This window comes from Anser brachyrhynchus (assembly GCF_964034855.1).
Source record: "Anser brachyrhynchus genome assembly, chromosome: 2".
In the NCBI taxonomy this organism is placed as follows: domain Eukaryota; kingdom Metazoa; phylum Chordata; class Aves; order Anseriformes; family Anatidae; genus Anser; species Anser brachyrhynchus.
This window is the reverse complement of record NC_137695.1, coordinates 93926634-93954602: the sequence shown is the minus strand read 5'-3', so window position 1 is coordinate 93954602 and position 27969 is coordinate 93926634. Positions and strand designations below refer to the sequence as shown.

The 27969-nt window shown below is 37.6% G+C and overlaps 1 long non-coding RNA gene across 2 annotated transcripts in view; it reads right to left on the bottom strand.

Annotated features, from left to right (window-relative positions):
* Positions 1-4509: 4509 nt before the first annotated feature.
* LOC308189362 overlaps positions 4510-27969 on the bottom strand; it is a 154607-nt gene continuing 131147 nt past the window's right edge. Inside the window, exons 1-3 of one of the 2 annotated variants that reach the window (XR_013946326.1) lie at positions 18693-21837; positions 13497-13673; positions 4510-11457 (exon numbers count right to left, since the gene is read on the bottom strand). This is a non-coding gene — a long non-coding RNA (uncharacterized lncRNA). Of the gene's footprint in view, positions 11458-13496; positions 13674-18692; positions 21838-27969 lie in introns of those variants that run through there. The other variant, XR_013946325.1, reaches the window with a different exon arrangement.

The following is a 27969-nucleotide window of genomic DNA, read 5'->3' as shown; positions in this document are numbered from 1 at the left end:
TGCACAGATTCATCTTTTTGGGCATACCTCGTTTCAGCTTTTATGCCCCTTGGGTTGTTACTTTTAAGCAGCTGGGACTTTAGATGGCTGGGAGAATGTGTTGGGAAGTATCGTTACAAGACCCTGATGCCTGCTGTCAGAGAGGTAGCTGACTGGTAGACTGATAACTACAAATAGGACAATGTTAAGAAGAGGATGTAAGAAAGTGTTTTATTTTCATTCCATTGCTTTTAACTACCATAAATTCTTCAGGCACCAAGATGTAAAAAGACAAGGTTCTCAGCCTCCATAATCACTTATCCTGATTAATGCTCTGCCAGAAGGAAGTAATATATTAATTGTTAGTGATCTGGAAAAGGATAAGTCCCTGACTTTGCATATGTTACCAAACTCAATCAGTTTATGCTGTGTTAAAGGCATGCTTTGGCACAGCTGACACAAGTGAGATTTCCTGAACTAAAGTAGGATGTGTGGCCATGAATTTTGCACCCAGCTTCAAATAGAGGGTACTGTCTTCAAAGCTGGAGCAAACAAGAGTGAATCCACTTCATAAGTAGATTCAAGGGTGGGATAAAATTGGAAGATACTTTACTGTAGTATGCCCAACCTCACCAAATCTTTCCATGGAAACTGTATTCTCATTAGAGACATAATTTAAGAAATAGAGACTGAATATGCGTAGTGACTGCATTCTGTGCAGAGAGGATATATACTCTTGATCAGTAACACATTTTCTAATAGCTTCAGCAATGACAGGCTGCCACATGTTTTGTGGGTTTGAATTAAAGGCTAAGCAATTCTCTGAGAAATGGCCCATTTTGCTGCCTTCACTTTAGAGCCATACCTACTGCAAATTTTACTGTATGCTACTGCTTCACTCTTAAGTGGTTAAGCAGGTTTTTATACCTCTAGATCTGGGTCCTAGCACTTCAGTAAATAGTACTGTGGAAAACATTTGTTCAGGCTAGAGTAGGGCATCTCTTTCCTCTGTTCCTCTGTGAGGTCCTTTCAAGGATATGTCATCAATCAAATTAAAAAATAATAACTGTGTTAGGCCACAAACTCAGTTTTTCTTTAAAAACTTGAAGATTTTGATTCAAGCCATTGGCAATTATGCAAAACTGTACCTATATTAAATTTGTTTTAAAGTCACAGAAGTTCAATACTTTATTCCTCTAAAATGCAATTTTTCTCTCTATGTTGTTCCTGCCCACCAGACTTTGGCCCTGCCCTTTTGCAGAGCACAGGAAAAAGTGAAGATCACAGAAGCTGCTTTCTCTCAAGCTATGACCCATCACATAAGTAATTTACTTTGAATAGCATGGAAACTGGACTAGGCTAACGTGCATAAAAAATGCACTGCTGTGATCTATATTGTTTGGTATAGTTTGTCAGTATCAAGTCTACAGGGTAGGAAAAGAGGGGAGCTAGTGATTCAGTATGGGATTGTTCTTCTGTGGGAAAGCTTCATGACTGAATAATCATACACACTACGTTGTATCACCTGATCTAGCTTTAGCAATATCAAATTCTTGGTTACCAGAATTATTTATATTGGTTATATGAGGAAAACAAGCAAACAAACAACCCACTAGCATCAGATTCTCAGCTAATCTGTAAGTAGAAGTAAAGCTGTTTCTGCTGGATATACTAAAACTTCAGATTTTTTTCCCCTCTCATTTTATTAATATAAATATTTGAGCCTGGTCCCTAACATGTACATGTCAGCAAAAACTAAATGAATAACAACTAGTTAAATTGCACATTTTAGCTGTGATAAGATTCAGTACATTTTATTTATTTTTAATAAATTTAAGTATGACATAAGATAAAAACTATCTGTATACTTTAATACATATGGACAGACACATACATTTACAAAGCTTGCTTAAGTAGTCTTCTCATCTCCTTTCAAAGTCCCTAAAGGATTCAAATGACATATGGCAAGAATTCTCTTAAGGTAATCATATGAGGGAAACTAAGCAGACAGAAATACATGCCTGTTGACTGTAAGATCAAAGGTCCCCACTGAGTCTGTTGTGAACACCCAGTCCATACTGAAATGGCTTTTTATTCCTTCTAATCTGTTTTCTCTGTTTTGTACAAGATGTATGCTTTCCATATTAAAATAAATATGAAGAATGTGCACATTGAGTACCAAGATTATTCACTTTGGAAACAGTGTTAGAGTGAAAATTCCTACTTCCACACTTAGGATCAGGTATTTTAAAATAATAATCATTCTTCTATTAGCAGCTCCCAAAATTGTAACTGGAATACAATTTTTATTCAGTCACAGTAGTCCCATCTAAGGCAAAGACAACAGCCACTTCAAGTTGGAGCTCTCACTTTTCACAGTTGATGGCCTTGCTTCCTTTTTCAGCTTTCATTTAGGATATAATACAATAGAAGAGTGAACGGGCTTTTATACTGCTGTTTCTAGTCATTTTTAATTCTTTACTGCTCGTATTCTGATAATTAGCACAATTCAGATGTAGTGATGTTTTTAATGCCTTCAGGACAGAGTGTATTTACACTAAAGAAGTTTCATAAATTTTAATTACAATGCAATTAATCAAGAAACCATTAAAAATCATATCACTCTCACAGAAAAGCAATAATGAGATTTTTACTGTGGGCTTTTTGTAGTACCAGCAGTATTTATGGGATTGATAATGCAACTCTGTGACCAAAATACCTAAAGATTATTTACTCATTAGATGTTTTCATACTTAGAAGTGATTCATAGGTAGTCTATTTGTCAGAAGAAGTTTGATTTTCAAAACTGGCCACTCGGTAATTGCCTGCAGTTTTATTAGGAGTTATTGCTGAGCCCCATGAGCGCAAACCCTCATGATGTTGCAGTCATAGGTAGTCACGTCACTTTTTTGATTCTATAGAATAATAATCCTCATTAACAGATTTCTCTGAGTCCTGGCCCATCTATTTAAAAGTACAGTTTGATAAGCTGGAGTACAGCAGTATGGGAACCCAAGGAACATGGACATCCAAAGAAATTCAGACTTCATAGAAATTAGCTAGATACTTATATATTGTTGATTTTCCGTTACATATGTTGTTGGTATTTGACAGTTACACACTGTACATAATTAATTTAGTTCTTTTCCCCATAATGTGCATGACCTGATTGTAATTTTCCCAAATTAGATCATTTTTCATAATTATTCATTATATCATTTATGTAAACATATGTCAGACTGCAGTTTGTCTACAAATGCAGAGCTGCATCTTCTGTTATGTATGGCTGACCAAGTAAATCAGCTCCCCCCTGCCCCCTTGCCTGGATACCCTTATGATTATAAACATGAGCAAAGCCAAAAGGAAAGAAGAGAAGGAAAAAAAAAAATTTCTAAGTCTTTGACATTTTAAGGGAAAGAAGAGAGCATTTTAAACAGAAAAAGGCAGCAAGCACAGGAAATTTAGGACAGATTATAGTTTTCCTGTTATTATTTGAAAAAGTAAAAGGATTGTTTGATTACACTCATAGACAACAGATTAACAAATAGTTTAGTTTTTTCCTGACACTTTGAAGTCAATGGAAACACCTGATTTTAAGCATTTCAGAAAACTCAGGCTGCTTTGCAGTTACTAAAATGGCAATGTAAGTATCTCATAGTAATCCAAAGGAAGTATGTGGCTTATTAGCTGATCCTAGATTCTTATTTTTAAAACTTCAGCTTTTTCATTGTGTTTTACAGAGAATTTGTCCCTGCACATTGAGAAGACTGGTGAACCCCTCTGTCAATGAATAAAAAAAAATAAGGTGTTTCATCTAAACAACTTGTACTCTCTCTATATCCAGTGAAAATGTATACTTCCCATGGCAGTTCCTCTGATCTCTAGTATTCATGACAGGCTAGACAAATCCTCCTTAGAAACTTGCTGTGAATGTAGCCAAGTACTTTTCAGGGCTTTCCTCCTCCTCATCTACTCATTGGCAGTTAGTTCATTTGAACACATTTGTCATGGTTTCAGACACAACAGAAGGCAGGTCTGATTATTTGATTCTTTAATAACGTCCTGAACAGAGCCCCAGAAGCTGGTATGCACAGAAGCAGGGGACCTTACCTTTTTGGCACTGAAGCTTTCTCTGACCTGAAGAACAGGCTTGTGCGTTCACTTTCACAGTCCAAGTCTCTTGACTGCCCACAGCAGGGGGTTGCTGCAACAGATCATGCCTCCCTGCTTTCTTGTTCAGGTTTCCTTCAAGTGTAGAACAGGGTGCACAGAAGAGAGGATGATTACTTGGGACTTGTCTTGAGCATTCAGGCTAATGTAGTACCTTAATCTGGGGGCTGGGACACACCACCAATGGGTAACTCAACCTGGCTGGAGTTTCTCCTCAGCACTTCCAACAGCACTGTCAGGCTTGCCTAATCCAGAGCCCTCACCATTGTTTCAGATGAAATGTCTGAGAATGAAACAATCTGGACACACCACAGCCTTTTCTCTGTCTTTCTCCAAACAGTACTTTCTGTTGAGCTGGTTTGTGAAATCAGGGAACAGTATTAATATTCATAAATAAAGCAGGGAAATAAATATTCCACATACCCATTGGAATAAGGGAGGCAATGCTGGCATGTGTCTCCATCCTGCATGTGTTGTTGTTACCAGCATCCAAAACTAACAGGCATGCTGCTATCTCTTTCTCTTTCCTATTAGCTTGCAGCTCTAATGGCTGCCCAGGCTGCATGAAACAGTCTTGGCTTTGATACAGCATGAAAGTCTTCAAAGTGGAGTAAATCATATTCTTTTCTCTCTGTATCCTCTTATATCTAAAGAAACTTCCATGCTTCAAACTCATTTCCAACTGTTTTTTTTTTTCTTCCCAAATTCCATTCTGTCATAACAGTAGTATCTTTAAATATCTTCCAAAAGCTACAAGTGTCTTGCCAGATATGGCCATTTCCTTAAGTGGCCTTGCAATGAGAAAGAAAAAAATGTATGATATATATATATACATATATAATATATACATATATATATATATATGTTCTGCTCACCACCTAAGGAAAAGGGTTATTTCAAACCTGGTATGAGGACAGATGAAGAAGAGCAGTGATAATCAGGAAAACCTGCTACCAGCTCCCACCTGGAAACATTCTCTTGCAATAACTTCATGCCTTCACTCTTGTGGACTGTATGAATTGCTGTCTGCTGCTGTTTCTTGTCCAGAGTCTGCATTCACCCCACACAGATCTGTGCATTGTGGGTTTGGGAGATTGACTAGAGCCTGCTGCAGGCTCTCAGAGAATAGGGAGATCACTTTATTGATCTCTGAGATCTAGACAGTTCTTAAGGTGAAGAGTCTTTCTGTGTCAACTCCTTTATGACTCCTTCTTGAAATACAGGGTTTCTTTGAGAGAAAAAAGGAACAGTAGTTGTCTGGATTCTGTGTACTGATGAACAAAAGCAGAGGGCTGGCAATAGGTTGTACCAGAGCCAAGCAAGGATAAATACCAAGGATAAAAATCCTATACCAGGTAGTTTTACTTTGAAAATCAGAATGCCAAAGGAAATCCGGAGAAGAAATGTGACTGGAAGACCCCAAATATGGATCACTGTATAACACTGAGTCTTGCAAAGCTGGTAGAAAGATATGCTGTCTGAGAAATCTGAAATGGCATCACATTGGCCGTTGAGGAAAACAGCTCTATGAGCTTTTTATGTGAATGCTCTGGGCCTGATGCACCTCAGCACTTCCCCTAATCATTTCTACAGGTCTGTTTAAGCAGCAGAGCCATTATTCTGAATGGCTGATGGCAGGAAAATCATACATTCAAGCATAGTTAAGAATTTTATTCAAAATAAGGGCTGAGTGAATCACCATCCTTCAGATGCAACAGAAGGAGCAAACAAACTTTGGCTAGGCAATGAAAGGATGAGAAGATGGGAGTGCGCCACCCCAGCCCCTTATCGTGGTTGTATAGGGAGATAGAAGAGTGTTGCCTTAACTGTTTCTGTGGGTTAAAATGTAGAGACAAAGGGTGGTCTTCCATGAGCCAATGTTGCCAACAAAAAGGGCAGAAACATAGTTCATGAACAAAAATAGGTGAAGAGTTTTTTGCTGTCTTAGTGGGCTGATGCAAATTGGCAGAGGAACCTAGAAGTGCAAGACCAGGCAGAGGTCTACAGCTGGGAGCAGAGACAGGGAGGAAGGAGCAGGAGAAAGGAGAAAGGAAGCAAGGATGGGGCATATGAGATTTCCTCCTTTTGTTCATGCTAAGACATTAGAGACTCAACTTACGAAACTGCAGTGTAGGGGTGAAGCTGTACATACATGTCAGGCTGATAGGATTGTTCACTGCTGTCGGAAGAAGGAAGTCCTCCCAGCCCCAAGGCCCCACTGTCTTTGCTGGGTCTTGTCACAGAGTTCCTTGTAAGCCTTGTAACCTCCTCCTTTCCTGCAGGCTTTCTTCTGAGACACTCATTTTTGGAACTCAGGTTAGAATGAATTTAATAATTTAAGATACCTTCAGAAAAGTTTTCTGTGGAGAGGGTAAGTTTGTGCACCCACAGTTAATACTGGCATCTTCTGACTTGTTTACTTTGCAAAGAATAGACAAACTGACAGAAGATGTCCAGTAAGGGAATGTGTAGAAGAGTCAGAAGGAAACAGGAAGCTATTGCTGATGAGAATAAAAGAAGAGGCAGTGGTTTTCTAATTTAAACAGAGACCTCCACAGTGGAGGTACAAGGTGGAAATCATGGAAACATCATCAAGCTCCTTAGGATATCTTTTTGCTTGTCTTTCAGTCTGTGTCTATTTTTATTTATTTTTTTTTTTCAATTTGGATATCTGTCTGTGTTTCACTGCTTTGTGAAGGTCTCCATGGTATAAGCCTGAAAAGCGAAGAAGCATCAGAAACATGTGTCCTGCTCTTGCGAGATGCAGTCTATGTCTGTGTGCTTGTTCCTGGTACTGGGCCAGAATCCCTGATGCTGCAAAGTTCCCAGGGCAGAGAGGGAGCTGGTTATATTTTCCTGGTTATCTGAGTCAGCTGCTGCAATGTATATATACCAGATGACAATCATCCCACAGGGACTGTTGCCCCAGCTAAGAATAGCTGGAGCAGTGAAAAGAGGGGACTATAAGGGAGGAAAGCTGTCCCAGCGTCTGCACTGAATGGACGAAGCTGCAGCTTGTACAGCTTTATCATAATTAATAACAAAAGTGATAGGGCTGACAGGCCTGTAATCTTGGCAGCTCTTCAGCATCTGATCAGCCTCATTCAGTATCTTTAAGTAACTCAGATCTAAAGCACTAGAGCAATCAGACTCCTGTCAGAGGTAAAAGAGGGTGTTTTTGAGTCTGATCAGATTAAAAAGCTTGGCTCTTTGGTATAATGTCAGTAAGACCACCAACTTTCAAGTATGAAGAGCCCAACACACCCTCAAAACAGGCTTGGATTGTTCCACTGAGACCTTTGGAAGAAACATCTCCTTCCCAAGACACGGAGGGCAGAGCTTTGGACTTCTGCCCTTGTGGGCTGTTTTCTTACTCTCTACTCTCACCAGCATTTGCAATACCTTCTCCTTTTCTAGCAAAGGGGCATAGTTCTCAGCTAGCCTCCGTCAGCCCACAGTGCTGGGAAATGCACGCTCCTGCTGTCACTTGAATCTGTTTCTTTAGCTTTTTCTCTGCCTCAGTGTCAGGAGTAGTTATTAAAAAGTTTGAACACTGAAATACTTGAAGCCAATGCACATTTACATTCAAGAAGCTTTTTGATAAGGATCTTCTATTTCTTCTTTATCTCTTTTCCTGTGTAATTTAGCTCATTAGAACAACATGAACTGTATTCTTTTCTTTGAGTCATACAAGTAAACACTTCTATACCCTCCATACCTTAGATAATATACATGGTAACAGTCTACAATGGCAATTGCCAATTGAGAATCTAGGCAAGGCAAAGCAACCAAACTGTTGTAAAGCCATTTGTTAGAAATGGTAAGCCTGCACCTTCTAATTTTGCATTCGCTAACACAGATCTGTGTGGACACAGTCTACTCTGAGTTCTATTTTCATTATGTAATTTTTGTGTGATACATAATTACGCATTTTCTTCTTTACTTTTCCCAAGTTATTGTATATATAAATACTTCAGAAGTGTATGACAAGGCCATCTCTCCCACTCCTCTTTTTTTTCTAGGTGGCAAAGCCATTAAGTTTTATACTGAGACGTAGTTGAAGTACAACTATGGTAGGATTTCTACTTTTCACTTTTTTCACTTTCACTTTTAATTTATTGTGTTACACCAGTACTATTTAGCTGTAGATGATTTTGAATATGATTATACATATTCTATGCTGTCCAAAGTTACGGTAGCTATTATGAAGGAATTTATGCCTTTGTATAATATATTCTTACAGAATTATTTGTGAAACACATATTGTGGCTTTTTAATACTTGAGAAATAAGCATTTTATAGTACAGGTTCTCACTACAGTGGAGTTGTTCTGTACAAAACGCACAAGAGAAAAGCTTAAATAAAGGCAGTGGTGAATGAGAAAAAAAAAAGAGAAAAAAAGAAAAAAAAAAAGGTAAGGTCTCCTTTGAAAGACAGAAACCTTTAGCTCTGAGTGCAAATTTAAGCCTCTGGCAATTTGTAAGCCATTTTAGGCTAGAGGCAGGAGTTATAGCCTGGGTTATGAAGCCAGTCAGACCAGAAAGCTGGAAGGACCTTCTGGCACTGAAGCCTAAAAGTGTAAGTAAAATATACCCCTGTATATGTATTTGAAGTTGGAAATCTGTTTTTCTTCATATATCCTGAAGTGACTGATTTCTATCCAAAAGCAGTAGTAACAGATAATCCGGATTTATGGAAGCATAATGACTCATTTCTTTGTAAGTGTATGCTATACACCTGTCCTATTAAATATCTTCAGAAATTTAGGCATGAAAAAATGTACATTCTGTTCCTCTGAAATAGCTGATTATTGGTATTTTTCAAAAATTATCCTGATTCACAAGAAAAAGAGTCTTATTTTCTTCTTTTTAGAAATCAGCTAGACTGCTTGATTTGTATCTACTTGGCAAAGTTAATAGTTGTGCCCCACATGATCACTGGAGTGTCATATGAATAGGCTGTCACGTCCTCTCCCCAGAAAAGCACAAAGACTGTGGGGAACATCTGCCAACCTACTGCTCCTTCTGAAAGTGGAATTCTTCATTAGTTGATGGAGTTTTCACAAGAGATCACCTATACATACCCTTTAAAATGCCTGGCACATGTGTTTAACATCATTTTTACTTGACTTCACTCATAATTTAGACTCCCATATTCTTTTCAATAGATCATTCTATTTTCCTTTCTTTTTTCTTATCATGTTTGGTCTGCTTTTCGCAGATTTTCAATTTTGTCATGTTCTAAGAGTGAAGTAAATATAAGGACTTGCTTGGCCTGCCTTGGAATTGCTCAGATCACTCATTAAGATGGGAACACACTCATTTTCCTAGGGAAAAGAAGACCACATTTCATTTTGATGTTTCCAGTGTAAAAATCTCAAAATGTCATTAATGGTTCTTCCAAGTCCACAAGCAAGAACTGTTAACAAAATCTTGACATTTCTGCATTTTCTTTTGACAACTTCCTGGTTAATTGATCATTAAGGCAAAGATCACGCTCATGCTCTGTCCCTGTCCCTCACAGATACAGATTTCTCTGTGGCACCAACCCCCCTCAAGACACACACACACACACATGCACGCACACACACACACAGACACACACACACACTCTTTAAGGCTCTTTGACCCCCACAAAGACCCATTTGCTGTACATGGTATTGCTCCAGCTCCCTTTGCTGGTGTCAGAGATGTGGGGATGCAGTAGGGTGGCCCTGAGCTGTCCTACCACCTTCAGATCCTTCTCCTGTGGGCCATGAGGGAGAACCTTGTCAAGGCAAGTGCAACACTAATATGGGTAAGACTGGGTTCAGTCCTGGAAGGTTTGAAAAATCACAGTTTGGGACCATACTTTTAGGAAGTCAGGGCAGATCCAGAACCCTTGGGTACTGTAGCCCTCCTCACAGGAGAGATTTTCAGTGGATGGAGAAAGCTACCAATAATTTGGTGGCTGAAGTACCCTCAGGTGTGGGAGGCGGGGGCTGAGGGCTGAGCCTCCACCTCTGCTGCTGACCAAACCATCAGCCTTGGTGGTGGGAAGGCGTGGGACCTTCAAGTGGGACCTATTGCATTTCACAGGGGAGAGCCAGCCCTAGCCAGGTCCACTTGAGTGCTCCAGCTGTGTGGGGGGTGAGCTGGATGATGCACTCCATGGGTCTGACAAGAAAAACACTTAAATAAGCTCTGAAGCAAGAGCTCAGACCCCAGCCTATTATAGTGCCAGTCCTTTTTTGTACCTGGGCTATAATTTTTAGACTGTTTTCCTTGAAGACGGATAGAATTTTTACTGTCTTTGCCCATCTGAAGCAAAGCTCAGCAATTAACATCACAAAATGAACTTTCCAGCATTTTTAATTACATCACTGTATATTCACAATTTAAAGTTCACAGGCATATATTGAGCTGTGACAACTGTCATGTCTGAGTGTGGCTCCAGTCCCATTGTCAGCCAAGCTAGTTTGCAGCAGTTAGGATATGGCCCTGTATTTTGAATGCATTTGTGTTATTTTTCACATGGATGTTTCCTTTTATAATTATTTGAAGGTTCAAGCAAAATTTACATGCACACAGCTACATACATATAAACCAACATGTACACATGCATGTACGTAAAATATGCTTACTGTAAAAAAATTATCACTACACAAAAACAGTATTTACAACAAAGTCAATGAAAATAAAATATCAGGTTAATGTGCTGTGTGCTTTATCCATTACTGTGGATTTGACAAATAGCTTATTTCTTCTTGGTTTTGTTGAAACAACACAAACCTAATTTCTTCAAAGTCCATATTTTTTATGTTTGGAATTAAGTATCTCTTAAAAACAATCACCTTTTGCAATAATATTATTTCATATCTTCTTACTACTCAGTGGATGAATCACTCATGCAGTAGGCAGCATTTAGCCTTATGTTTGCATACCCAGCAACGTGGCCAGGTTTCATAATGCTGTGAATACCAAAGCATAAAACCGTTTCTCAAAAGCAAATTCATAAATGCACTCATGCATACCTTTTTGAGTTATGAGGTGGCTGCAGATTTGGCAGTGCTGACTTGATGCAGTTTTGACAGGTTAGGTTAAAGGATTAAGTCTAGTCTGTCTTCACTTTGCCCTGGCTCTGACACACTCTAAAAAAAGTTGTAGGCTGGCTCTGTGCCTAGTATGACCTCCACATCTCCTCAGAGTGACAACACTTCCCTTTAAGGCTCTCCAAAGGTCAGGGCAGATAACTTGTTGAGTCTTCCAGATACTTTCTTATCTGTGGCTCTTCCTCCTAACCTCACACAGTGGAAGAAATATGCAAAACCTTGAAGGAGAATAAATCAGGCTTTATAAGGAATAACTTGCATTAGATCAAATGTATCTATCCAGCTTTTCTTTACTATACAATACTTATTTACAACAAACATTCAAGACCACAGGTCACTAAAATCAGATACGTGTTCTGTACGAAGAGATTTCATGGCCCCTCTTCTTCTTGCCCTGGCTAATTTGCAATTGAAAGCAACTTTCAAGCACTTCAAATGAGAGAGCCGGGGAATTAATGATATGATGATAAAAGAGTTCAATGCTATAAAAAGGCCTGTAATATTTGTTTAACAACTGTTCACCTTTGAGAAAAAATGTGAAAATATAGTAATGATAGGCACAGCCTTTTATTGTGGTATTATGCCAAAGACTTTTACAGAGAAATGTTGGCATATGCAAGATTCATAGAGGTTAATAGATTTTTAAGACCAGAATATCATCTGGTGTTCTGTATGACTTAGCTATTTAATTTTATCTGGTATTGCATTTAAGAACTTACGACTGACTGCAAAATATGCTTTAGGAAAAAAAAAAAAAGGAACAAAAAACCACAAAACTGTTTTGATGTAAAAGTTCAAATAAGAAAACAAATTATATCTTTCTATACATAGTGTTTTCCCTTTATATTCTGACTGCTGGAGCTGGTGTCTTTGTCTTGTGAAGTCAAGTGTTGTATCAAAAAGAAATACATATATAGTGAGTTATATATACAGGGTTCATATGGACTATGATTATCTAAGATGCTTTAAAAACAATAAGCTTCCTGTAGGTTTCTTCTTAAGGTGGAATTCCCTTTCTGTAAAATTATTCCTGTAGCTCTTCTTCGAACACTCTCTAAACTTTTACTGTCTTTTTGGAAGAATAGATATCAGACTGCATTTTGGTGATGGTGTCAGTAACTTCATGGACAGAAATAACACAGCTCTTTCCCTCTATTTTATGTTTTATTTTTTATAAATCCAGGATTTATCCCTTTTACCTGGATCCCAAGGTCAGAAAATATTTCCATTTAAAAAGTATTGCCACCTTTTCAGGCTCAGTGTTTCTTAAATTCTTATCTCCCTAATGTTAAATCCTGTACTTCCTACCCTTAGGTATTTGGCTTTGCATTTAGTTATATTAAATGGATTATTCTTCTCCCCAGTTTATTAAATGATGTAGAGAATCCCATACAAATGACTTGTTGTCATGATGTTTTTACCATTCCATCTGTTTTTATGACACCTGCAAACCTTATCAACAAATATTTTATATTTTCTTATGTGCTTTTCTCAATGATTTATGGCTGCACTGGAGCAAGAACTGGTCTGTGCGAGACCTCAGTGGAAATATACTGGATTATGATTCTCAAGTAATTACTCTGTTGGATATTTATCATTAGTATATCACATATCATATCATCTTATGATTGTGAGAAATTTGCATGGTAATATGTGGAAAAATGTGCAGACATTCAGCCTGATCAGGCTAATAAAGGTACCTTTAATCAGCCCGTCATCTCTTAAGAAAGGAAATGAGGCCAGCAAGAACTATTTTATGTAAAAAAATAAAAAAAAAAAAGTCAACTGAAATTAATTATATTCTCATCCTTTATTTTTCATATCAGTTATTCCATTATTTTGGCAGACACAGTGTCATCTTTACAGGTCTATTCTAATTATTGCTTTTAAATTGAAATTTACTTGAAATCCTTTAGAACTGCCCTGCCATACTGAAATTTTAAAATGTTACCAGGAACAAACCTTGCAATTATTTTAAAACTCTTGGATTCAAGTGATCAGGACTCTAGTTCTTTGTAAAAGAAAAGAAAAGAAAAAAAAAAAGTGCCTTATTATAGTTGTCTAACTTGTTTCTGAAGCCTATTTAGTTCTAGGACTGCAAATGACTTTGTGACCACTTTTTCAGTTAAAGAACACCTTATCTTGGATGAACCTATCACAGCCTATTTCATTTAAACTAAACTGAATTAAGAGTTACAAAACTAGTTACCAACTTAGAACATAATTATAAGTTAAATTACTGACATACTGAACTCACCATTTACTTCTCTGAAGCTACAAATGAGTAAAGTCAGTCTTCAGAAGATTTGGGGCTGATGAAGATATGCAAGGAGGTACAGGGTGCAGCCCAAATGCTCAACATCCACAAATACAACTTCTTGTCTTTTCTGCATGTGTTTATCTTTGCATATTTCATCGAAATATTTTCTTTTACCTGGAAGAATAAAAACATTATTCCTTTTTAGTACCAAAACTTATGGTTTGCTTTCTTTGGCAGCGCTGGAGAAGATCTGGGACTAGAAGGCAAACCAAGACATTCCAGTGGCTTTGCCAGAGCACACAGCTCTGTCCCTGTTTCTGTCCTGTGATCGTACGCACCAAGTACAGTATCATATGCAGACTGCCCTCAGGGAGAAGAGAGCTTTCTTTACTAAATTTTGTAGTTGCTACCTTAGCAGATATATAGGCATTTAGTGAAGGTTCTATGACATATTTTCTGCGCTAAAGTCTACAAACAGAAAAGTTAAAAGCCTATAGTTTTATATCAAAACTTAAATTTTCATTTTAAAGAGCTTCCATGTCCTTAAAGCTAATTTTCCTATAGACCTGCAAAACAATTTGATGAAGTTAAGTACCCATCGATTGCACTTCTAAAGGAGTTTTAAGCAGGCCAGTTCCTACATGGAGTCATTATCTAGTGTGCATTGCTGAGTGTAAAGAGGACAATGGTTCAACAAGGAATAAAACTGAATTTCATGTTTTAACATTAGAGAGAGTAAAGAAGATCATGTATTAATTAAATAAAAGACTAAACAGGACAAACCTTTGGAACAACAGACATAACATTTAAGAATAAAATCAACATGGCAGGGTAAAGGTCGGAGAAGATCAAGTAAGACGCTAATAGTTGTGCTTTTTCCATTTCCTTATCGATCAATATTATGTTTTTCCCAGTGAAAATGCAACAGCAGAGTTATTGCTGACCTTTTCCTCACCCTTCCATTCTATATAAAATCACAACAAAATAACAAACAACTTCATAAGCCGCAGAGTTTTTTGATTCAAAAAAATATACGTCCAGAAAATCATTGTTTAAGACATGCAGAGAAAAAGTTTCTTTTTATGGTAAGAAGTAATCCACTTCTCTTCTAATTACATGTGTGAAAAACTTTGTGCTAGCTTAAAAGCCAATACTTACACATCTTTCTTAGAAAATTCAGCAGCAGATTTTGCTAGCATTTTAAGAAATTGACAGACCAAATAGTCTCCCACAAAAAAAAAAAAAAAAAAAAAGGATGAGAAATAAAATATATATTTCAATTAGGAAGAAAACTGGACATTTGCACTGCTGTTATTAAAATTTTGTGATATATAATTTTTGCTGAATTGATTCATCATTTGAGTGTCAGCATTAAACACAGAGATATATTATAACGTACCATAAAGAAATATCACTTTCAAGTGAAGAAAGAGACATTTATATTTTCTACTGTAAACAGTATTTCCAGATCCATGCATTAGAAATAATAATTAAAAAAACACAAGTTATTTAGTGAAAAACATTCACCATTGTCCTTTCAAAAATATACACTGAAAACACCATCAAAACTTAATAGCTGCCTAGTAAAAAGGTTATTGCCATTTCAAAGGAGCATGTAGTGAATATATAATTGCTTCATATACAAATTAGATAATCACAAGACTATCTACAATGAAATTTAGCTTAATAAACTGTATAGTCTGGTGCTCAATAATACAATAAGGATATGTTTTGTTGCAGAATGTTATATGCTCACTACGTGTCCCTTTAACGTGATATACAGGGTGTGGAAACTTGTAGACAAAGGAAGCCTCTTTGTCTTCTTTAAAAGTACAGCTATTTCCTTTATTAAAAGCCACCAAAGAATAGAAACACATAAGGTAACTTAAGTATCCATGAATATTTCAATATTACATCTCAAATTTCAAAACCTGGACATTGGCTACAAAAATATTCAAGATATATACACAACAAATCCTTTGCAGGAGATTAGAAACATTGGCAGCTCTCACTTTTTATTTTGGAGTAGTGATATATTTGAAATTGGCTCTGAAACCATGACGTATAAACATAAGTGATTGCTGGGGTAACTCTAGTTTTACTTAGAAAAGCAGGTTGCAGCTAACCTGGCTGCATAAAGAAGCTGGCAAATACAGAGTTCCTAGATGTATTATTTATTATTAAACCTCATATTTGTTTTAAAAATTTAATTATTTTACAGGTCTGAGTTTTAATTTGTAAATATCTGGGTGTAGAGTAATAGAAACTGACCTAATAAAATCTCCCTATCATGCTTTATTGGGCCAGAGCAATTACTGTAAGCAGTATGCAGCTCTCACTTGCTCTTCATCTGTTCACTACCTTCACTTCTACACTAAGCTGAAACTAAGGCCACTTAAAGATACAGAAAATGACACTCAAGAAGAGGGAGCATGATTTGTTCTCTAACTATTAGCCCGGCAGTTATAACATTCACTGGAAACCCACTGAAACTGGAACTCAAGACTGGTTACATTAAGATCTGTTGAAATGAGAAGGCATCCAAATACATAAAACATAGAGAAACTGGAAAATGAAGAACCTTCCATATTCTTTTTGTACTATGTCTTGCTACAGAGTCACTACTTCAACCACATTTTTTTCCACATTTTTAACAATCACTATACTTCACAACAATTCCAAGCTGAAATAAAAAGCAAGTCACAACTCCTTTATCTGGTGATACAGTAGCTTAGTAGAAGATATTATTTGGGTTTTCAAACTCTAAGGTAAATATTTCTGGTCAGTAGGCTTCATACTAGTTCCAAAATGTTTTTTTGTTTGTTTGTTTTTTGTTTGATTGTTGTTCTTTTTTCTTCACAAAGATTACTGTTTAGGGGGACAGCTCCTGGGATGCTATGGCTTAAGAATAAGCACACTTCTCTTTCTACAGACCAAGATGCACAGAAAGGAATTTCCACAGCAAGGAAGAGCAGCATTTCTGTTGCAGTAGAGGACCTCTGGTTGCCATAAGACTGTGAGTGCTGCAGCTCTCTCTGCTCTGCTTTTTGTCCCCTGCATCTTCTCATGTATTTTGGATATTTCAATTTTTATTCCCTTTCCTCTTCTTCCCAATTTCCTCATGAGTGTCCCTTTCTCTATTCCTATACTCTTCTCATTCAGATTGATATCCTCTCAACGTGTTGTTTTTTCATCCATCCTCCATTTTTTTCCTCAACTTGCTAAAATTTTATCACAACTGTGATATACAGCTATTTTGGGAAGTATCTCTGACTTGTGGGTCACACATTTTCCCTTATTCAAATCACTTTTTATCTCCTCTAATTTTCTGTGAGATTCATACTCTGAAAGGTCCCTGGGTCAACATCGTATTTTACCTACTTTTGGTGACGGTGTAGATCTTGGAGTCTGGCTAAAGATGGCTTGGAGATCCTTTTATTTCTGTCTAGAAAGAAGCCAGACTACTCTTTGAAAGACAATGGAATTTGAGGCCTCTGTGTAAGAAGCTGAACACATAGTATGAGGGAGAATATGTTTGAGTTTTTCTAACTGGAAGGAGAAAATGGGAGAAAGAAAAAGCTGTAGCAAGACAGATAAATAAAGCCTCAGTAACAAGGGCAAAGGCAGGAAAAAATATGTGTTTTTCACTGATACGTCAGCTGGACTGGATAACCAGAACTCTTCACGAGACAGGAACAGTAATTGTGAAACTGATCTTTGGTGATGGGACAGGGCAAGGAAAAACATCACTTGAACTTATGAAGCTGGCCCAGGTGACTGCAGATCAGACCAGACCCAGCTGGGAGAGATCAGCTTATTTCCACTATTCTTTTTTCTCCCTGCAGATTAATTAGATTTGCAAAAATAATAGAAGAGGATATGAGGAACATTTTTGTTGAGTGTTGGACCAAACTACAAAGTAGCTAAGTGGCCCTGCAATAGCTTTCCACTTTTTTTTTTTCAGTTCTCTGTGTTATTTTTGTGTAATTTCATAGTTATGTATTTTTATTTCACTTTATTTTTTCCAAGAGAAGATAAATGTGTATTTTCATTCTCATGGACTTCTCATCACGTCAGAGAAATTCCTAACCATGAAGATCACTAGGAGACTTAAATTCCCCAAATTCTGAAGTGAATAGAGTTTTTCTGGGATACTGAACAAAAGATTTTATTTTAGAAAGGATCTCTTGAAATAATTGTCAACTCTAGCTCTTATCACTGCTTGTGGTTTCTGCCAGAATGGAAGAGGAAAATGTATTTTGTATTTAAACCTCAAGAATAAAGAATACAGAATCATATCATATCGCCCTCCATCCCCCACTCTCCACCCCCCAAAAAATAGGCAAACAAAGGAAAGCATTTTCCAAGAACAGAAAATGCAATGTAGCAGTTTGCCGACAAAAAATCTAGCACAGTTGCTGTATGCCCATCAGTCAGTGGCTGAGATGAACACATTTGTAAAAGTTAATAGAGCAAAGTATAATGTAAGACAAATTGGTATTATTAGTCTAAAGTTTATGGTTCAATTAAACTAATAATATGCAGTAAAGCAAAAAGAATAATTAGAAATTGTGATAAATATACATTTATTAAATGCAAAAATATAACACAAGTTTACATATTCTGTTCTTTTTGAATATACCAACTTTTTTTTTTTTTTGGATAGCTCTATACGCACTTTCCTTGGGGCATACAAGAAAACTGAAACAGTAAGATTTAAAACAGATGATTACTTGAAACCAAATAGTATTAAATATGCAACATAAAATTTACAGTAGGAATTATCCTGAGAGCAGAACCAATTTGAGATTTTAGAAAATAAAAGGAACTTTGAAATTGGCTTTATGAAATTACTTGTTTATCAGCTTTATAAATACATTATAAATATTTTATAACTAAGGATTACTATTCCATTCTCCAAACCCTCTAATATTTACCAAATACATACAATAAACTGATCTATCTACCATGAACCAAACCTCTTATGTCCTTAATACTTCTCTTTTTGGAAATGCATAAAGTAAAAAGAGTCATTGCCACTTGGTTAGCGCTCAGCACTGCCCCTCACAGCCCTGTAGTGCAAAATAGGAAGACCAAGGAAACTTGCATACCCCTTTCCCCGGAAAACCAGGTAGAGAGGTAGGAAGCCAGGCCAGGAGACTTGCTTACTATTTAAACTGCCCTCTTCCCTACCCTCTGTCAAAGGTGTCCAGAGAACTGATGTGATCCTGCCAAGCCTTTCGTCTCTATCAGGCTTTTCCAACAAGGCCTCTGTCAGTGAGTATACAGCCTGGGGATGCAGTGCTCAGTCCTGCAAAACAACAGCCTCAGCTCAGGAAAACACACATTACTGTCTTCAGTAGGAGAGCAAATTGGGTGTTACAGATACGTTTGGAACTAGTAGCTGAAGTTGTGACTTACAGATAACAAAAATGAATAAACTGCACCATCAGCAAGATTGACATTCTTAGCCTCCAAGTCTCCAAGTTTACAATACAATTTCAAATAAACAGACAAACAAACAAATAAATAAGATTACTGGGATGCCAGCAATTTATTTGGGACATAGAAAGATAGATACTTTCAATGATAAGATACTTTTCATGAGGAAAATCAAACACAAATTCTACAGAAATAACCCAAATTTTAACATTTATATTTAATCTGTATCTTACTCAGTCTGCAGTTTTTGGAATATGAGGCTTTCTTCCATCTGGATGGGGAAGAACAACACTGGGAAATTGCAGTAGAAAGGAAAGTGAAAATTAAAACTGTAACATTTTCTGGTTTATAGGAGGAAAGAGGTCAATTTTGAAATGTATTGTGAATGTGTTGTGTTCCAGTGGGATTTTGTTGAGAGACAAAGAAATTAAAGAGAACTTAACAACAGAAAAGTAATTAAATCAAGTCCCTGAAGGATAAACTATTAATTTCAAAGTTTTCTTCAAATTTTGCTGTAAACAAACAAAACAAAATAAAAACAAAAACAAATACAGGCAAGCCCAAGCCCATTAAACAATATATTTTGATATTTTAATAAGCATTGAGCACAGAAAGGACCATCATCTTTGTGGGGAAAGTAAATATCATACATCCTTAATCAATCACCTTCTTCAAGCCCTGGGGCTGTGACATTTCAGTCACTAAGATACTTCCAGGATGGGGAAGCTGATTAGATGTATACCCAACAAATGCTCAGTTATCCTCACAGCAAAGAAATAGTATTCTATTTCAAGAAATGATGTCTAGCTTCAGTAGTATCTCAGGATGCTTTTGTCAGCAAGACTGTAATCCCCTACTGTCGGAGCTCTTTTTCTCTATGAAATTCCTGTTGCCTGTGATCAAGTCACATCTCGATCTCTTCAAACAAGCTGAGCAATATGAACTCTGAAAGCCTTGTGTTACAAGGCTTGAAACTTTTGGTTTCATGTGGCCAAATATTTTGACAGAAAATGTCCTGAAAATGTTTCATGCTTTTCTCCCAGAGAAATCTAAGTATACGAACTACAACTCCCATGAAAATTGTTTTTGACTGGGTACTTTGTTAAGCACAGTTTATCCTAGAAAGAGGCAAAATGTTGAGAAGCTATTATCGATTTCATTTAGTGTTTCCATTCTCTTGCCTTTTAGCTAGGTAAAGTAATTGCAACAACTTAATCCATTTTATATTCAAAAAGTGTGCTTCTTTTGTTTTGTTTTGTTTTGTTGTTTTGTTTTTTATATGTTTTTCATTTGAAATTGTGTAACAGATTATTTAGGCAAGGTTATTTAAACCTGTAAAGTAACTCTTACCTACTGAAATCAGTAATTCAAATATTTTCTCCCTCAAACTCCTGATTTTCATCTGTGATTGATTACTTAAATATCAGAATATATTTGGGTATTTCCCCCCTTCCTGTTAGTTGAAAAACTGTCACATTTATAAAGAGATTCATGCAATACTTTCAATCAGAACTGAGCAAATAGTCTCTCCATAACAATTTAGGAAATGCATTATTATCTTCCTTCTTGTTGGCTCTGGGGAAGGATCCTCAAATACAGCTGATGTGTTGCTAGCCAGTTGCTCTTGCCTTTCTTCCCACATACATACAGTCTACAGACTGCATACAGTTCCTTGGAATATTTAATATGGAAAACAACATTTTTGAATGTTTTCATTGATTTTAATAGGTGTATTCTTATTCTGAATTGGTACAACATAATAAGCAAAAAACAAACAAACAAACAAAAGTGTTAGACAAACTTTGACCAACATTCCCCTCTTTCTATCTGCCACACTTGCACAGCAGTAGATCTTGAGGATTTGAGGTGGTACATGTCATCCTCTAATTCCAAACAAACCACTTTTCATGCCTGCCTTGGTCTAAGGGGTGATGTTCACTTTGGACAATGAGAAAGAATAGTTTCTCAACTCTGGAATTTTTCAATAGGTTTTGGAAGGTAAAAGGTGCTCTGAGCTCCAGGAGAAAAGGAAGGGAGGAAGTAAAAGCCAGGTCCATGCCTTTCTCTGCTTTGGTTTGGAGAACACAGAAAATTTTGCCTTGCCCATTTCACAGGTAATATGAGTCCTGTCCCCAGACTGTCACTCCATTTCTGCACTCACTCATATTCCTTCACCATGGCCTCAGCACTTATCTGGGCCAGAGGGGAACACCTCCGGGGAAGAAACACCAAGTACAGTGCAGAGGTAAGGATAATATGAACAATAGACAAATGAGTAAAAGGGGACATTGAGCCTGGAGACTGTCCATGGAACAGCCCAACAAACAGAATTCTTCCTACAGGATGCATCAGCAGTGGTCTCTCTCTGAATTTTAATTTGGTAGAAATGAAATTCTAATTCTTAGAGTTAGGAAAGAAAACAAAATAATTTTGAAATTGATGTCACTCCTCCCATGTAAAACTATGGAGGCTTGAAAGGATTCCTCTGAGAGCTCTGAACTGCATCCTTCTTTTCAATGAGATTTTGATTCTGCCTTGGCAGTTTTCTTCCCATTCCCAAATTTTCTCTTGGAGAATCTCAGTACTATCTCAAGATGAGGCTGGGGGCACCTTTGTTAGAATAACTTAGCTAGTAGAAAATTAAATGGATGGGAGAAGTGTTTAAGATCTCCTGTTGTCTACATATATTTTCCAAAATATTTTCAGAGAGCATTTCTGGAGGAAGGGGAAAAGCTTTCTGTTTGTAAGCTTTAATTTTCAGTTAAGCAAATCAAAATTACAGTCCTCAGCCTCAACAGAGAAAACACAGGCCCAACCTCTTTAGCCTGGGGGCACCTTGAAGCCCATAGGCTTCTCATACTCATCTCCGACTCTACACAAACTGACAGTCGTAGCTAAGAAAGCTCCCAGGGCTGCTTTGGACATCTTTGAGAGGCCTGAATCTGCTTCCTTCTATATAGAGGAGTTCCTCTACCTAGTTTGTGCAGGGCTTGGTTCACCTTCTGTTTGCTCAGCAGGAAGGGCACTCACTGGTGGTGGGAAAGTCAAGGCATTCCCTTGGTTACTGGGAAGCTTTGCAGATGTCAGGCTATTCTGGAGCAAAACTGGCCAGTGAAAGGGGTGAAAATTTGAATGGTATCTTTAAATCTGAATTGTCATAGAGAAGTCAGTATGAGTTTGACTACCTAGACTAGTAGACAGAGCACTTGGTGGACATAAAGGAACTTCTGGAGTACATTTAGTGGCTATTTAGTTGCTTAAAATGTTTATTCAAGCAGAAGTTTTGACTCATGCCTTACCTCTCCTTGCTAAGTAGTCCAGCTCACAGACCCAAGGATATGCTTTCACATAGCTTTTCTGTCTGATCCAGCGGACTCCTTGTTTGTACAATTAAAAGCACAGAAGCACAAATGGGAGGGTTCGTGCTGTGATATCCACAGCCTCCTCCTGAGGGCTCTCTGGTGCTAACTTTGATTTTCTACAGGCAGAGGAAGGGCTTCACACTAGATGCTCTAAAGACTTGGTCCCCAGTCATGCCAAAAACTGTGAGAAACTCCTAGTTTGAACTAGACAAAAAGGAGTATTTGACAGGCAAAGAAAACCCCAGTAGATTTCTGTGGCCTTTCCCATTGGATGCTCCTGTCTGGTCCCCTCTCCATGCACTGGCTGCTTGGAGACCCCTCTGTGTCACTTACCTTTCCCCTAGGTTGGGCAGGGACCTGCTTAAACTAAGACACAGTTACAAAATACTGCTGTAGCATATGGCTGCTCAGGATTAGACTGCACCACTCAAAGAAATAGAATTTCAGCCTAAGTGAATCCTTAATAAGTCAGTTGATGCTCTTCAAACAGATGTGTCCTCAGGTCTCTGGAAGGTTTCTTATACACTGTGATCTAATATTTCTGAAGGGGATGCAGACCTAAGCCAGCTGAAGGAAACAGTAGGAGTGCCTTTAAAGCTGCGTATAAAGACAGGTTTTGTAAGGGCTAATCTTCATGCTGTTCCACACTTCATTCCCTATTCCATTTCTACATTTCAGCCAGTACCCAAGTCTGTGGGTCTTTTCAAACAAACCACAAATAATTTTCCCTCTATTTGCAACTGTAGCAACACTATTTCACAGAGCACCAAGAATTGCTTTGGTTTTTAATACTATAACAATACCTAGGTTTTAATTACTTGAACAAAAGTGTTTCAAGTCCATCAGAGTGCCTTTCAAGGCCTGTGAAGATATTAACTGATTCTAAAACCAATTACCTACATTTTCCTTTACTTATTGCAAATGTGACCTTTTGTTAGAATTTGATTGCAAGTTTCCTGCTGTGAGTATATAACTATCTGTGTGTCTGAGAACGGCTACCCTCCACTCATGTGATGACTGCTGTTAATTTTAATACACTTTGATGGCTGGAGAACAAATAAGTGTCTGTGACACAGAGCAGAGACATTTGAAGGTGGATAAACTACCACTTTAATGAGTAGAAATCAGCAAGTAAAGGGGCCTTCTAGTGACAAACCAGAAGACCTTCAACCTAAGCAAAGAAAAGTATTTTTCGGTCTGGAAATAATAATAATAAAAAAAAATGCTGTCCATATAGAGGTAGAACACCCCATAAAAATGACACAAATTGGAGAGAAGAGGAATACATAAATAAGCACTCTCAAGAGATAATCTATTTCTCTTATAAATCAAACTGTGTGGTAGAAAACATTTCAGAGAAACTATTGCATTTGTATGTTTTTTATTACCTGTTGATAGTAATTCTCTGAGATACAAACAAAATTGGGTTGTAGATCTTGGGGGGGGGAGGGGAGTGTTGTCATTGTTGTTGTTTTTTCCCCCATACTGTCACTGTATTACTGTTGTGTTTTTGTGTTGTTTTTTTTTTCTTTATTCCAAAGACAATCATCCAACTAGACTCCTACCTCTGAAGAAAAATATACTCGCAAATTTGTTGGAGTCCAGAGGAAAGCAAGAATGAAAATTAGGAAGCTGAAAGGATTCACTTGAAAGACAGGATGTAAAAAGTTACATAATCTGACTAAGTAATGATCAAAGTGTCATATATTAATTCTTTATAAATGTTTAAATAGTATGAATTCTTAGGAGTGAGAGGAATTAATTAACAATAATTAAGGGAGAATTAGGATAATAGAAAGTTCTAGATTGTCTAAAAATATAGAGTGGGTTATTTATTGTAAAGAAAAATAAAAACATTCTCAAAAGAAAATAAAGAAAAAACATTGCCTACTTGTGCAGAATGATATTTGACTAAATTCTGGCTCTGGAAACTACATTCTTGTTTTTACTGTTATTTCAAAAAAAAAAAAAGTACAGTTGCACACAAGGATGTTGCATTTAGCGAAACCATGAGATAGATGGAAAAGTCTTGAACCAACGTTTTTTTTTATTCTTCCTTCTCTTCCACATCCTGTGGGCATATTCTGAATCCTAAAGACAGATTTGTTATAACTACTGAAAAAGTCTGCAAATCACAGCAACATCTCCTATGACGATATGTAAAAAAGGAGGAGGAAGCAGATCCTCTATGTTCTTTCCTACTCAGTCAATATTGAATGGTTCTCCAAATTGATGAAATGATTAATTATTAGCCTACAGAATTATTTTTCCCTGTGTTCCTAATCACTGATTAGAGAGACTCATGTATCTGCAGAAAAAAATCAGCCTTCATCCTGTTGCTCCCAGAAAGAGCCACCTTCACACTGGCTCCAGAATCCACCACCTGCCTGGACCCTCAGTCCCTCACCCTATACAATAATAATAAAAGTTTTGGACTTGTATGGGGTCTTAGGGCCCTCTACAGAATTTTAGTTTTACAGCTTGTGATTGCATTTTTTTTCTGTTATCACTGTTAACTAAATAAGCAGAGAAGAGGTGTTGCATCTGTTTAAAATACAATACACTTCCTAATATAAAAGTCTTTTTCAGTAATAATTTTGCCAATCTCTTGAAAATTCAGCCTGAAATTTTCCATGCTGTGTCAGGTAATTTTATCCTCAGTGTTGGAAGAGAGAAATTCAAGAAAGGTAACAGCTGGTTCCAAGAGTCAGATAAGCAAAATTACCATGATGCTTATTCCAGTTCCACCATGCAGTGTCATTATCAGTGGATACCCTGCTGTAACAGACATTCTTCTCTGAAGGCAGGAAAATAGTCTTGGTAAGACCTCTATCATCACTCGTTCATACTTGCAAAGGTATATTCTAATGGTCACTTGATGACCACTGCAATGAAGTGGTCCCACAGTATACTGAGACTTGCACTGTTGGCACAGAGCATCCACAGAATCATCCAAAACTCAGTGCCACTCTCCTTTCCTTGTTTCTGTCCAGGTCCCTGAGAGAAGTTTATCTTTGGCCCATTACCTGAGTAGCTCCCCAGCTAGTAGTAGCTGGCCTCCACCTTAATTACTCTTCTGTCAAATACCTGCCCTGATGCAGCTACCTGCTCCAACACAGCTCTTTACTGGCCCCAGGAGTTCTACTGCCTTTACAAATAGCCACAGAACTTTCTAAGCCCCCTGACTTGCGCACAGGTTCTCCACTACCAGGGAAGTTCTTTCTCAGGAAATATTATTTTCTATACATAAATACATTCTCCCCTCTTCTTTGTGAACCAGACTGGAGCCTTCTAGATACCCAGTGCAGCAGAGCACACAGAGATGTTTGGAACAGAAAACCACTTTCCAAAGCAGTATGGCAAGAGCATGAGGGTAGGCAAAACTTCAGCTGTCAGGGCTACACTGATTGCAGGACTGCACTTGAGGTTAAGCTCTCTGCCAGCTTGTGTCCAGACTTGGCCCTCCTCTACAGTGCAGCCAGCTGACACACTACATGCATAACATTTTAGAATACAAATTGACACACAATTGTTGTAAATGATCCAGGAGATGAGGAGGAGCAAGGTTTGTTTTCAGCAAGAAACTCAGACTGCAACTAGCTCATCAGCCAACAGATACAGTCAAAAGAGATCTGGCCCACAGACCCAAAGGCTTGGGTGGCATTTCCAAAAGGAACGACTGGTATCAAGTAGTTCCACATAACTTCTTAAAAAATCAATGTCTAATCCATGTTCACACTGAATAAAAACTATCCATAAAATGGAACACTTTGTAGAACATTGTCTGCAGAAAGATTCAGCCAGTCTTGCCCTTTGGTATCAATGACTTGTGAATTTTTTTTCTGGTTCTCAGTAAGTATCACTGGAGCAAGCAGGAGAGAGGAAGCGCTTACATTACAGTGGCTATTTTTGTAATGAAGTAAGGCATAGCCAGATGTATGTCTCCTAGGTCACTCAAAGTCTTGAATCTTAGGCTAAGAAATCCAGTGAAATAGCAAATGTTATCAAAACTGCTTATAACAAGGACAAATAGCATTTCAAATATAAGACAATCAAGATTAATTAGAAACCACAATGATACAAGGTGCAAAGCTGTATATCTTTGAGAATTAAATGGCACAGCACACATTGTATTTATGCAATATATTGCAGATTGTCCCCAATCTGTATCTTCCTCCATTATCTTCTTCTCACCTTTTTCTTCTTGTTCTAGTCTTATTATTTTCAAAGGGAAATTACTTATACATTTCAGCCTTTTTGACTTCTTAGGGCTGAATTTTCCACCACTGTTTTTCTTTTGCTACACCATAACCTTCTAAAATCAATTATAAAAATATCAATAAAACCAGTGAGGAAAACATTAATAGCAAAGGAAATGATATACTTCCAAAACACACCTATTAAAATGTAGTCTTTACAAAACACATCTTAAAAGCTGTACTGTAGACTGAAGTTTCTTTATATAAAATAAAAAGGAAAGCCTGACTTTTTGTACCAGTGAAAAAATGCTAGTGGACTAGCTACTAGATGACAAGGGTTTTCAGATTGATTTATTTTTTCCTCATTTCTCTGCAACAACAGCACAATTTTAACCACCATATAAATTGAGATAGATTGTCACACTGGTAGCCACTAGTCTTGCTGGTGAACCAGAATGACAGGAGGAATTACACTCCTTTCAGAGGCTGGAGGTATCTGTGTGAGTCAAACAGGATGGGTAGGATTCAGCTGCTTAAACATAGCCTTCTCAAGCCACTTGAGTTGCCCTGGGGCAGTCACAATAATCTCCATGGGGCTGGCAGCTCTGCAGCAGGACCACAGGGACACCCACTCCCTTGCAAAACAGCAGGTGTGTGCCAGGCAGGCTTAAAATGTCAGGGCCAATACCAAAAGTGATACTTGACACTTCTGTTTGGGCAACTGAATCTTCCCCTCCTTCATGAGTATTCATTCTCCTGACCTCCTTGTAGTGCCTGGGGGCTGTAGCTCACCTTTCACTCCATTCGTATTTGAAAATGGACTTTTTTCCAGACATTTCAGTGAAACTAATCAAATGCAAGAACCCTGCACCCAAAGAATTTGTTTACTTGGTTACACACCTGGAAAAGGATTAAAAAGACTTTTGTCTGTTTCCTTTTTTTTATTCTTTCCATAATCTATAGAAATTATGGGATACGCTAGCTTGGTCCTCTTACCTCATTTCTGACGACCTTGGAAGAATGCAGGGGAACACCTCCTGCAGCTTTTAAGGTTTGCTAACAATTTTCAGTATCTTTTGGAAAGAAATGCCTAAGACATAACTTCTCACAGAAGAAAAACAGCTATTTAAATATTTTCCATCTTATGGTATTCAGTGGTGAGTGCTCTCCATCAGGAAGTGAAAGGTCTGCTCTGAGATATGTATTCATTTTGAAGCAAGGATTTCAACCCCATTCTCCTACCAGCCAGGAGACTGCCCACAGCAGAAAACCATTGAAGAACTGCAGGTGCAGCCTTCCCAGGCTTGACAGAGCTGTTCCATCTCATGTTAATAATTAAATATTCATTGGAGCATGGACCAGAACCTGACTCTCCCACTTCCCAGGTGATAGCCCTAATTACATGCCTGTGTCATCAATCTCTGTCTCTGCTGTAATGAATTGTCATTATTTGTATATACTGGAAGA